The sequence below is a fragment of the Gorilla gorilla genome, chromosome 11, assembly GCF_029281585.2.
Source record: "Gorilla gorilla gorilla isolate KB3781 chromosome 11, NHGRI_mGorGor1-v2.1_pri, whole genome shotgun sequence".
NCBI lineage: Eukaryota > Metazoa > Chordata > Mammalia > Primates > Hominidae > Gorilla > Gorilla gorilla.
Window position 1 is genome coordinate 82627133 of NC_073235.2, and position 12004 is coordinate 82639136.

Here is a 12004-nt window from a genome sequence, read left to right on the forward strand (position 1 = left end):
TACAATTATATTATCTAGAAATAATGAAAATTTTGTATGCAATTTTCCAGATTTAGTGTTTCTAAATTATTTCTTCTATCTTGTTTCACTGGTAAGTATGCTTTGGCTATTTGTTCAAGACACACTATTGCTTTAGCAATCACTACATTGTCTTTTTAAAAATAAATGCTCACAAACTAACTGTATAATCAGTTCCTGAATATTTAGATTTTTGCCACATACCCACATCTGTAGCTTCCATATTCCTTCCTTTTTTTCTGATTGAGCATAATAATTTCAAGGCATCTGGATATTCTATAAACATTTTCCCAAATTACTAACCTGGCTCTGAGATTATGTTTCTTCAAGTTAGAATTAATATGAACCTAGTATTTTAAGTTCAATACAGAGTAGTTATATGCTCTCTCTTACTGTCTCCTCACTTATGACATGTTTTATTCTTCTACCTAAAATGATTATCCCACCTTCTGTTCTATAGGTTGAAGCATATGAATTTGTCTTTAGATGAAAAGAGGAATCTATGGGGACTCCTTCTTAACCTATTCATATGGGTTAATCTAATACAAGCAGCCTTAACACGTAGGACTTTAGGAACACATTCCTGTTTTTTGTGGGTGCAACTGACAAGTAAATAGTGGAACCTGTACTAGTCCCAGGTCAGGATACTCCTTTGTGCTAGGCATCCTCCCTTGAATGGGCTTGGTGGGCATTTAATATGATGGAAGTTACTCCAGTTAGACAATAGTTTGACTGCTACTGAGACCCAAGTTCCAAAGGAAGCCAAAGTAACCCATTTTGGGTTTGGGTTGTAACACCCCAAAGCAGTCACATGTGTGATTAGGGTTTAGTTTCCTTGTAATTTTGTTCTCCCCAGTCCCCCAATTGTATTCATTGGTTATTTCCACCTGGATTGCTGTTCTAGAGGCTGGGTTTTAAGTCAGCATTCTTAAACCTAATTTTTTAGGGGTGATGTTTATGTCTAGCCTTCCCTTTCCTCATTAACAGGAGCTAACAGACTCTTTCTAATGAAAGCCCCTCACTCACCAACCTGTTTTTTCATGTTGGCTAGAAGGAAAAGCAGTGTGATACTGTGAAGTCAGATTTCTGTTCTCTATTTCTGACTCCATTCCTCATTTGTTTGGAAACCGTTGGCAAAAGTGGGCAAGAGATAATATGGAATAATAAAGTTTGTTATAAAGGAATACCTGAGAAAATCAAGGACAGAGGAAGTACAGCATTTAAGTGAGGATAAAAACATAAGTGGCCAAATGGAGGAAAAATATGTCTTATTCTTTCCACAGATTACAAAGGCGAAATGAGTACTGAGGAATTTAGGTATTCAGGTATCTGCTGAATTATCTGAGCTAAATAGCACTCAAAGCTAAATTCTATACTTCTTGATTATTTAATTTCTCAGAAGTTAGAGTTAGAAACTTGATATCTGCTACTTTGAACCTAATTTGGGGCTAGTCAATTAATTAAATATTCTAGAACTTGGAAGAGAATGACTACCACCCTTGAAGATCTCATGCAGTCCTGGAAAAAGAATGGTGAACAAAGGGAAGTGCCTTAATTTTGGGAAAGAAAATTCCAAGTAAGAGCTAAAATAGGCATACTCTTGTAGCCTGAAAGCATAAAAAGAAAACAGTCTCCAAAGCTTGAGAGTTTTCAAGAGTAAAATTCCAAATATAAAAGTAAAAGATTCATATGACTCAAAAGAGATGGAAGCAAATATGGTGTTGCTCATCTTCATAGAGCCTTATGAGATTTTAAATATTTATAAAAGGCAAAGGAGATGCATAACTAAGAACTAATGTAAAACTTCAACATGGTCTTGTAAGATTATCAGGAAGGCCAATAGAAGAATAAACTGAAGTTTGGAAACAGAAAAGGGATTCGGTGGAGAGCACAGGGTTCAGTTTTTCTGATGTTATTAACTTCCATGCTATTGATAAGGGTGATCCAGGGCATGGAAAACCTCTTGGTTATATGCAGCATCTAAGGGCATCACTCTAGCTCCCACTTCCTCCTTTCTCCGCACTACTTTTTGTGGCACAGCTGGATTCTGTCATTCTAGTGAAAACCTTAGATAAATGCTTTGATAAGGCATATCTCTTCTTTGCTCATAAAGTTTTTATGGATTTTTAAATAAAATTTTCAACCATACAAAAAAGTAGAATTAACACACATATACCTACTACATTTGTGTTGATATAGTTTTATCTTTATATATGCTCAACTGGTTTAAAGTAAATTGCAGAAATGAATTTACCTAAACACTGTAGTATATATTTCCAAATTAACATTCATCTATATAGATGCAATGTATTAGTCTGTTCTCTCACTGCTGTATACCTGAGACTTGATAATTTATAAACAAAAGAGTTTTAATTGACTCAGTTCTGCATGGCTGGTGAGGGCTCAGGAAACTTACCATCATGGTGGGAGGTAAAGGGGGAGCAAGGCATGTCTTACATGGCAGCAGGAAAGAGAAAGAACAAGCAAATGGGGAAACTGCCACTTTTAAACCGTCAGATCTCATGAGAACTCACTATCATGAGAACAGCATGGGGAAAATCACCACAATGATCCAATCACCTCCCACCAGGTCCCTCCCTTGACATGTGGAGATTACAATTCCAGATGAGATTTGGGTGAAGACACAGAGCCAAACCATAACATTCAATCCTGACCCCTCCCAAATCTCATGTCCTTCTCACATTGCAAAATCAATCATCCCAACAGTACCTTAAAGTCTTAACTCATTCCAGTATTTACTCAAAAGTCCAAGTCCAAAGACTTATCTGAGACAAGGCAAGTCCCTTCTGCCTATGAGCCTGTAAAATAAGGTAGTTACTTCCAAGATACAATGGGGATACAGGCATTAGGTAAGTGTTCCCTTTCCAAGTGGGAGAAATTGGCCAAAAGGGGCCACAGGCCCCATGCAATTCTGAAAACCAGCAGGGCAGTCATTAAATCTTAAATCTCTGAAAAATGATCTCCTTTGACTCCATGTCTCACATGCAGAGCATGCTGATGCCAGGGGTGGGCTCCGAAGACCTGTGTCTGTGGCTTTTCCAGGAGCATGGTGCAAGCTGTCAGTGGATCCACTATTCTGGGATTTGGAGAATGGTGGGCCTCTTCTCACAGCTCCACTAAGCAGTGCCCCAGTGGGAACTCTGTGTGGGGGCTCCAATCCCACATTTCCCCTCTGCATTGCTCTAGCAGGGGTTCTCCATGAGGGCTCCATCCTTGCAGCAGACTTCTGCCTGGACATCCAAGCATTTTCATTCATCCTCTGAAATCTAGGTGGAGGCTCCCAAAGCTCAACTATTGTCTTCTGAGCACATGCAGGCCCAACACCATGTGAAAATTGCCAAGGATTAGGGCTTGCATCTTCTGAAGCCACAGCCCAAGCTATACCATGGTCCCTTTCAGCCACAGCTGGAGCTAGAGCAGCTAGGATGAAGGGCACCATGTACTGAGCCTGCACAGAGCAGTGGGGCCCTGGGCCTGGTTCAAAAAGCCATTTTTCTCTCCTAGCCCTCCAGACTTGTGATGGGAGGGGCTGCTGTGAAGATCTCTGAAATGCCCTGGAGACATTTTCCCCAATGTCTTTGCTGTTAACATTTGGCTCCTTGTTACTTATGCAAATGTCTGCAGCCAGCTTGAATTTCTCTCCACATAATGGGTGTTTCCTTTCTACTGCATGGTCAGGTGGCAAATTTTCCAAATTTTATGTTCTGCTTCCCTTTTAAACATAAGTTCCAATTTTAGATCAGATCACCTCTTTGTAAATTCTTATGACTACGCTTTCAGAAAAAGCCAGGTCATATCTTGAATGCTTTGCTGCTTAGAAATTTCTTCTGCCAGATACCCTAAATCATCTCTCTCAAGTTCAAAGTTCTACAGATCTCTAGGGCAGGGACAAAATGCCACCAGTCTCTTTGCTAAAGCATAGCAAGAGTGACTTTTGGTCCAGTTCCCAACAAGTTTCTCATCCCCATCTAAGACCACCTCAGCCTGGACTTCATTGTTCATATCACTATCAGGATTTTGGCCACACCATTCAACAACTTTCTAGGGAATTCCAAACACTCCCATATCTTCCTGTCTTCTTTTGAGCCCTCCAAACTATTTTAACCTATGCTTGTTACCCAGTTGCAAAGTTGCTTCCACATCTTCAGGTTATCTTTACAGCAGTATCCCACTATCCCAGTATCAATTTTCTGTATTAGTCTGTTCTCACACTGCTATAAAGTTATCACCTGAGACTGAGTAATTTATAAACAAAAGGGGTTTAAATGACTTACAGTTTTACATGACTGGTGAGGCCTTGGAAACTTATGATCATGGTGGGAGGTGAAGGGGAAGCAAGGCACATCTTTTATGGTGGTAGGAAAGAGAGAGAGTGAGCAGAGGGGAAACTGGCACTTTTAAACAATCAGATTTCATGAGAACTCACTCACTATCATGAGAACAGCATGGGAGAATTGTCCCCATGATCCAATTACCTCCTACCAGGTCCCTTCCTTGATACCTGGGGGTTACAATTCCAGAGGAGATTTGGGTGGGGACACAGAGCCATACCACATCACATAATATTACAATATTTTAAGAACTATTAAAAATAATAGTAGCTTGCCTTATTCACTCCTAGAAGCAGGGTAAACAATAGTAGCTATAATAATTTGTTAAGAGATATGCAATATAAAAACAAACTGTGACATAAAGAATTCAAAATGTGAGATGGGTAGTGAAATAAAAGTTTAAACTATTTTTGATGATCGAAGAAGTTGTTATCAGCTTATAATAACATAACTATAAAATATTTATTGTAATCCTCATGATAGGCACACAAGAAAATCTATAGTAGATATACACATAATAATAAGCAAGGAACCAAAACATACCAGTACAGAAAATCACTTAACCACAAAGAAAGACAGCAAGAGACATAGAAACAAGGGACCTACAAAACAATGAGAAAACAAGATGACAGTAGTAAGTGCTTCCTACCAATAATTCCCTTGAATGTAAATAAATTATCTAATGAAAAAACAGTAGCTGAATAGATTTAAAAAAAAACGATTCAACTACCTGCTATGTACAGGGGATTCATTTACCTGTAAGAATACACTGAAAGTGAAAGGATGAAAAAAAATTTTGTGCAAATGGAAATTGAGAAAGAGTAGCTATACTTATATCAGATAAAATAAATCATAAGTCAAAAACTGTAAAAGAATGCAAAGAAGATCATTATATAATAACAAGGACAGCTCAGTAAAAGGATGTAAAAATTGAAAATATTTATGTACTCAACACCAAAGCACCAAGATATATAAAGCAAGTATGAATAGATATGAATGAAGAGATAGACTGCAATACAATAATAGTAGGGGCTGTCAACACTCCACTTCTGGCAATGGAAACATAAAGCAGAAAGAAATAGGGAAACTTTGAACTTAAACTCTATACACTAGATCAAATGAACCCAACAGACAAATACAGAACATTTCATCCAACAGCTGCAGAATACACATTTTTCTTAGCTTTTTGAGAAAACCAACAGCACATGAAACATTCTCCATTATAGATGATATGTTAGGGTACAAAACAAGTTTTGGTAAATCAAAAGATTGAAATCATATCAAGTATCTTTTCTGACTACAATGGTAGAAAACTAAAAATCAGTAGCAGAAGAAATGTAGAAAATGTAGAAAAATACACCAATACATGGAAATTAAACGACATTTCCCCCAACCAATGGATCCATAGAGAATTAAAAGGGAAATTATTTTAAAATTTCTTGAGACAAATTTAAATAGAAATACAACATAAAAGAACCTATTGGTTAGAACCAAAGCAGTTCTAAGAGGAAAGTTTATAGTAATAAATACCTATATAGAAAAAAAAATCTCAAATAAACAACCTAACATTGCACCTTATGGAACTAAATAAAAACAAACTCAACACAAAATTACTAGAAGGAAGAAAATAACAAAAATCAGAGCATAAATAAACTGATGACTAGAAAAGCAACAGAAATGATGAAAAAATGAAGAATTGGTTTTCTCAAAAGATAAAATCAACAAACTTTTAGCCTAAACTAAAAAAAAAAAAAGAAGACGACTCTAATAAAATTAGAGATGAAACAAAAGGCATTACAACTGAGACCACATTAATACAAAGGCATTACAACTGAGACCACATTAATACAAAGGATCAGAAGAAAATTGGCTTCAGCCTTATACTGCTTGCCTGGGAGATGGGTGCACCAAAATCTCACAAATCACCACTAAAAAAACTTACTCATATAACCAAATACCACCTGTTCCCCAAAATCCTATGGAAATAATAAGTTTAAAAAAAATATAGGCCAGGTGTGTTGACTCATGCCTGTAATCCCAGCACTTTGGGAGGCTGAGGCGGGTGGATCACGAGGTCAGGAGTTCAAAACCAGCCTGGCCCAACATGGTGAAACCCTGTCTCTACTAAAAATACAGAAAATTAGCTGAGTGTGGTGACAGGTGCCTGTAATCCCAGCTACTCAGGAGGCTGAAGTAGGAGAATCGCTTGAACCTGGGAGGCAGAGATTGTGCCATTGCACTCCAGCCTGGGCAACAGTGTGAGACTCTGTCTCTAATAATAATAATAATAATGATATAATAATAATAACAACAACAAAACTAAATTTAAAAAAGAGACTATTATGTACAATTATATCCCAACAAACTGGAAGAAATTGATAAATTCCTGGACACATACAATGTATCAAAATTGAATTATGAAGAAATAGAAAATCTTAACAGAGCATTAACAAGTAAGGAGATTGAGTTAGTAATAGTCTCCTATTAAAGAAAAGACTAGGACCTGACAGTTTTACTGCTGAAGTCTATCAAATATTTAAAGAAGAACTAACATAAATTCTTCCCAAACTATCCAAAAAATTAAAGAGGGATAACTTTCAAAGTCATTCTATGAGGTCAGCATTACCATAATATCAAAACCAGACAAGTGCACACAAAAAAAGAAATCTATAGGCCAATATCCCTATGAACATAAAAAATACAAAAAATCCTCAACAAATTACTAGGAAATCAAATTCAACAGCACACTAAAAAGATAATTTACCACGATCAAGTGGGATTTATCTCGGGGATGCAAGGATGGGTCAAGATATGCAAATCAATAAACTCGATACATCACATTAACAGAATGAAGGAGAAAAACCATACAATCATTTCAATAGATGCAGAAAAGGCATTTAAAAATATTCAATGTCCCTTTATAAAAACTTGTATCTCAACACAATAGATTGTTTTCTCAATTTTTCAGATAGTGCACTGTAAGAAAACAGTCTCATTTATAATACCTACAAAAAATAAAGTACTTAGGAATAAATTTAATTGCAGAGGTGAAAAATGTCTACACTGAAAACTATAAAACATTGATGAAATTGAAGACACAAATAAATGGAATGATATCCTGTGCTCAAGGATTAGAAGAATTAATATTTTTTAAATGTCTGTACTTCCCAAAGCAATCTACAAGTTCAATGCAATCTCTATGAAAATACGATATTGTTGTTCACATAAATAGAAAAAATCCTAAAATTTGAATGGAACCATGAAAGACTCCAAATAGTCAAATCAGTACTGAGCAAAATAAACAGAGCTGGTGGCATCACATCCTGACTTCAAAATGTACTATAAAGGTATAGTAACCAAAATGGCATGGTACTAACATAAAAAGAAATACATAGGAGATACATAAACCAATGAAACAGAATAGAGAGCCCAGAAACAAATCCACACATTTAATTGGCTAATTATTTTTTGACAAAGGTGCCAAGAATATACAACAAGGAAAGAACAGTCTCTTTAATAAATGGTGTTGGAAAAAGTGGATATCTATATGAAGTAGAATAAAACTAGACCTTAGTCTCACATCATATAAAATATCAACTCACACTAGATTAAAGACTTAAATATAATACCTGAAGCTATGCAACTACTCAAAGAAAATGTAGGGGAAAAGCTCCGTGACATTGGTTTGGTTAATAATATTTTTTGGATGAAACCTAAAAAGGACAGGCAACAAAAGCAAGACTAGACAAATGGGATTATATCAAACTAGAAAATTTCTGCACAGCAAAAGAAACCATCTACAAAATGAAGAGGCAACCTGCAGAATGTAAGAAAATGTTTGCAAGCTACACATCTGATAAGAAATTGATATCCAAAAAAAATAAGGAATCCAAACAAGTTAATAGCAAGATAACCATCTGATTTAAAAATGGGCAAAATACTAGAATAGACGTTTCTCAAAAGAAGACATACAAATGGCCAACAGATATATAAAAACATGTTTAACATTACTAATCATCAGAGAAACGCAAATCAAAACTACAATGAGATATCAGTTCAGGTCTGTTAAAATGTCTCTTATGAAAAAGACAAAAAGATATTGATAGTGCAGATGTGGAGAGAACAGAACTCTTGCACAATATTCGTAGGAATTTAAATTAGTAGAGTCATTATGGAAAACAGTATGGAAGTTCCTCAAACAAAAATAGAACTACTATAAGATACAGCAAACCCACTAAGGGGTACATATCCAAAGGAAATGAAATCAGTATGTTGGAAAGATATCTGCACTCCGTGTTTACTGAAGCACTATTCACAATAGTCAAGATATGGAATCAACCTAAGTGTCCATCAGTGGTTGCATGGGTAAAGAAAATATGGTATATACACAATGTAATACCGTTCTGCCGTAAAAAATACAAAATCTTGTCATTTGTGACAACGTGGATGAACCAGGAGGTAATTATATTAAGTGAAATAAACCAGAGACAGAGAATTACTGCATGATCTCACACACATTTGGAATATAAAAATGTTGATTTCTTAGAAGTAGAGAGTATAAGAGTGGTTACCAGAAGCTGGAAGAGTTGAGTAGGTGGGTTTAGGAGTTCGTTGGTCAAAGAATACAAAATTCTAGGAGGAATAAGTTCAAGAGATTTATTGAACAGCATGATTACTCCAGTTGATAATGATATTATATTCTTGAAAAATGCTGAGTAGATTTTAAGTGTTCTTGTCATAAAAATGAGAAGTATGAGATAATAAATGTTAATTTGTTAGATGTAACCATTTTACAATGTATATGTACTTCAAAACGGCATATTTTACATGATAAATGCATTCAATTTTATGTCAATTTAAGACATTTTTAGAAATTGAAAAAGTTTTCATATTTTATAAAAGGATATTTTCATAATCTTTTTTTGTTCTACCCCTTCCTCACTCCCCTCTGCCCCTATATTTACTTTTCCAGGACTCCAGGCTAGTCTTCTTATAGAAAACCTCACATTCTGACTTTGTCAGACTTTTTCTCATCATATTCATTTCCTCATTGCTAAAAGTTAAATGTGAAAAGTTTGATTAGAGTTAGTTCAAACATTTTTGGCTAATATACTTCATAGGCAAGTCACCTCAGGAGACACTTGATGCCTCCCTATCCCACCTGGCCATTGTGTTCTGGAACTCTCTTGGCTCCATGCTCTACAGCTTGAGGGTCATTTCTGCTCCTCCCTGTCCATGCCTCAGCTCTTAGAGTGCTGGCCCAGGTGTTACTCCATGAGACATTCAGACTCTGTCCCCAGGCTGGGTAATTCCATCCATTCTCACAGACTTAACAATCAGCCCTGAAAAGATGTTGAATGATTGATTTTCCATAGGAGATAAAATCAGTATGTCATTCACAGTAGATTAAATTCAGTCTAGCTTAGAGGTGAAAGACTCCGCATTTATCGTATCTAAGCTGCTGTTCTTGTGTCATTTAACTTGTGATTGGATATGTCTATTAAAGGGGGAATTCAAACTGTAGTCATTAGTGCTGTTCTTTATTGAGACATCTATTTCCACAGCTAGACTAAAGAAAAATATATACAATCCAACTCTAATGTTCCAGCTTTATGAGTCTCTGGTTGAAATCGTAATTTGCAGTTGAGATACCTGTCAGCACATTGATCCTCGGCTAGTGATAGCTAAAACAGTAGAAACTCTGTTGCAAAGAACACCTATATCTTTAATAATTTACAGAATAGCATTAAATAAAGCAGTACATGGAAAAAACACTTCCAGCTTTATTCTCTATAAACTTTCACATCTGTGGCACAAACATTTATGAAAACTCTGCTTGTTAAACCCTTTGATTTGTAACTACTGAAAATTATTATTGAAGATGTGTGTTTAAATTTGCAGCTTCACACTGGCAGAATGGAAAAAGATATTGTACGACAAATGTCTCAGTTAACATAGGTATAAAATCAGGAAAAACGTTGTTATATTATTTATATATATTTATATATAAAAATAAACCTTGTTATATTATTTATATGTATTTTATATCTTTAAAAACCTTGTTATATTTTTAAACATTTACTAAAATTTTCACAAACTTATTTCTTTCAGCATTATTAATTGGCTTTGTGTGGCTCTGTGGTTTATGCTAATAAGAATAACAGTTATTTCAGTTCTCTTCTCTTAATTCTCATTTTGTCAAAATCAGGGTTGGTAAATTTTTTTCTGTAAAAGGGCAGACAGTAAATATTTTTAGGCAATTTTTACCATGTGTGGGCCACGTGGTCTCTATTGCAACCGTTCAACTTTGCCATTGTTGTGCTAAAGTAGTCATAGACAATCTGGAAATGAATTAGCATGACCATGTTCCAATAAAACTTTATAGACATCGTAATTTTAATTTTTAAAATGTTTATGTCATTAAATATTATTTTCTTTTGATTTTTTAACAAAAGACTTAAAAATGTAAAAACCAAAACCAAAACAATGTCTTAGCTTTCAGGCTATATTAAAACACAAAAAGCAGTAACAGGCCAGATCTGGTTGCTGCAGTTTGGCCATTGTAGTTTGCCAACCCCTGGTCCAAAGCATTTATCTTTAATTCTTATCCATTTTTCTTTCTGCCTTTCTCTTGTTTTTTCCTCTCACACACACATACAGTGTTAAATCATTGTTAAGTATATTTTTCACAAATTTTTAAAAAATGGCAACTCATTAAGCAATTCATTTCACCTAATATAAATACAACTTTGCAATATACAAAGAAATGAGGAATAAATATAATTGTCGTTAATATCTTTATTAAGACAAGTTATACTGTTGCTATTTCATATGTAAATATTAATTATTAAGGTAAGACTCAAGGTTAAATCATGTTCCCTGTAAGGTTTTGCTACATGCTTGCTTACAAATTAGACTGCCTTAGTCAATTAGTAAAATAAACAAGCACTGTTAGTTTAATTTTTCTTCTATCAGTGTTGTCCACAATAATTAATCATAAAATCTCATCTGTACTTATCAGCAATTATCCAGACTATTTTAAATTTCATTAGATTAAGCAGCTCCTTAATGGGGGCAAATTTCAAACAGATACATTGACTCCAGATAACCATCCAGCTGATTTCTGTGGTAATTTACAACATATCCACAAATTCTTTGATAATTTTTTCATCCAGATGTGGGGTTTATGTTCTCTCCCTTTGAACATGGACCTGCTTAGTAACTTACTTAGAACCAACACAGGCAACACTGTGATTTACAAGGCTAAGTCAGAAAGGGCCACGCAGCTTTTGTGTGGTTCTTCCGGGACACTTATTCTGGGGGAGTGGGTCACCATGGGAGAAATTCAATTATTCTGAGCCTGCCATGCTGGAGGATCCAAGTGTGATTGCTCTGATTGACACCTGAACTCCCAGTCAACTGCAAGGTCCAACCTCCCAGACAACTGCAGCCCCAACCAGAATCTGACTGCAACCTCACCACAGACTCCAAGTGAGAACTGTGTAGCTGAGTCGTCCCTGAATTCCTAACCCACACAATTATAAGCAAAATAAAATGGTAGTTCTAGCTGCTTAATTTGGGAGTAATTTTTTAAATGCTGTAGTAGTAACTGGAACAATATCCTTAAAGTTGCA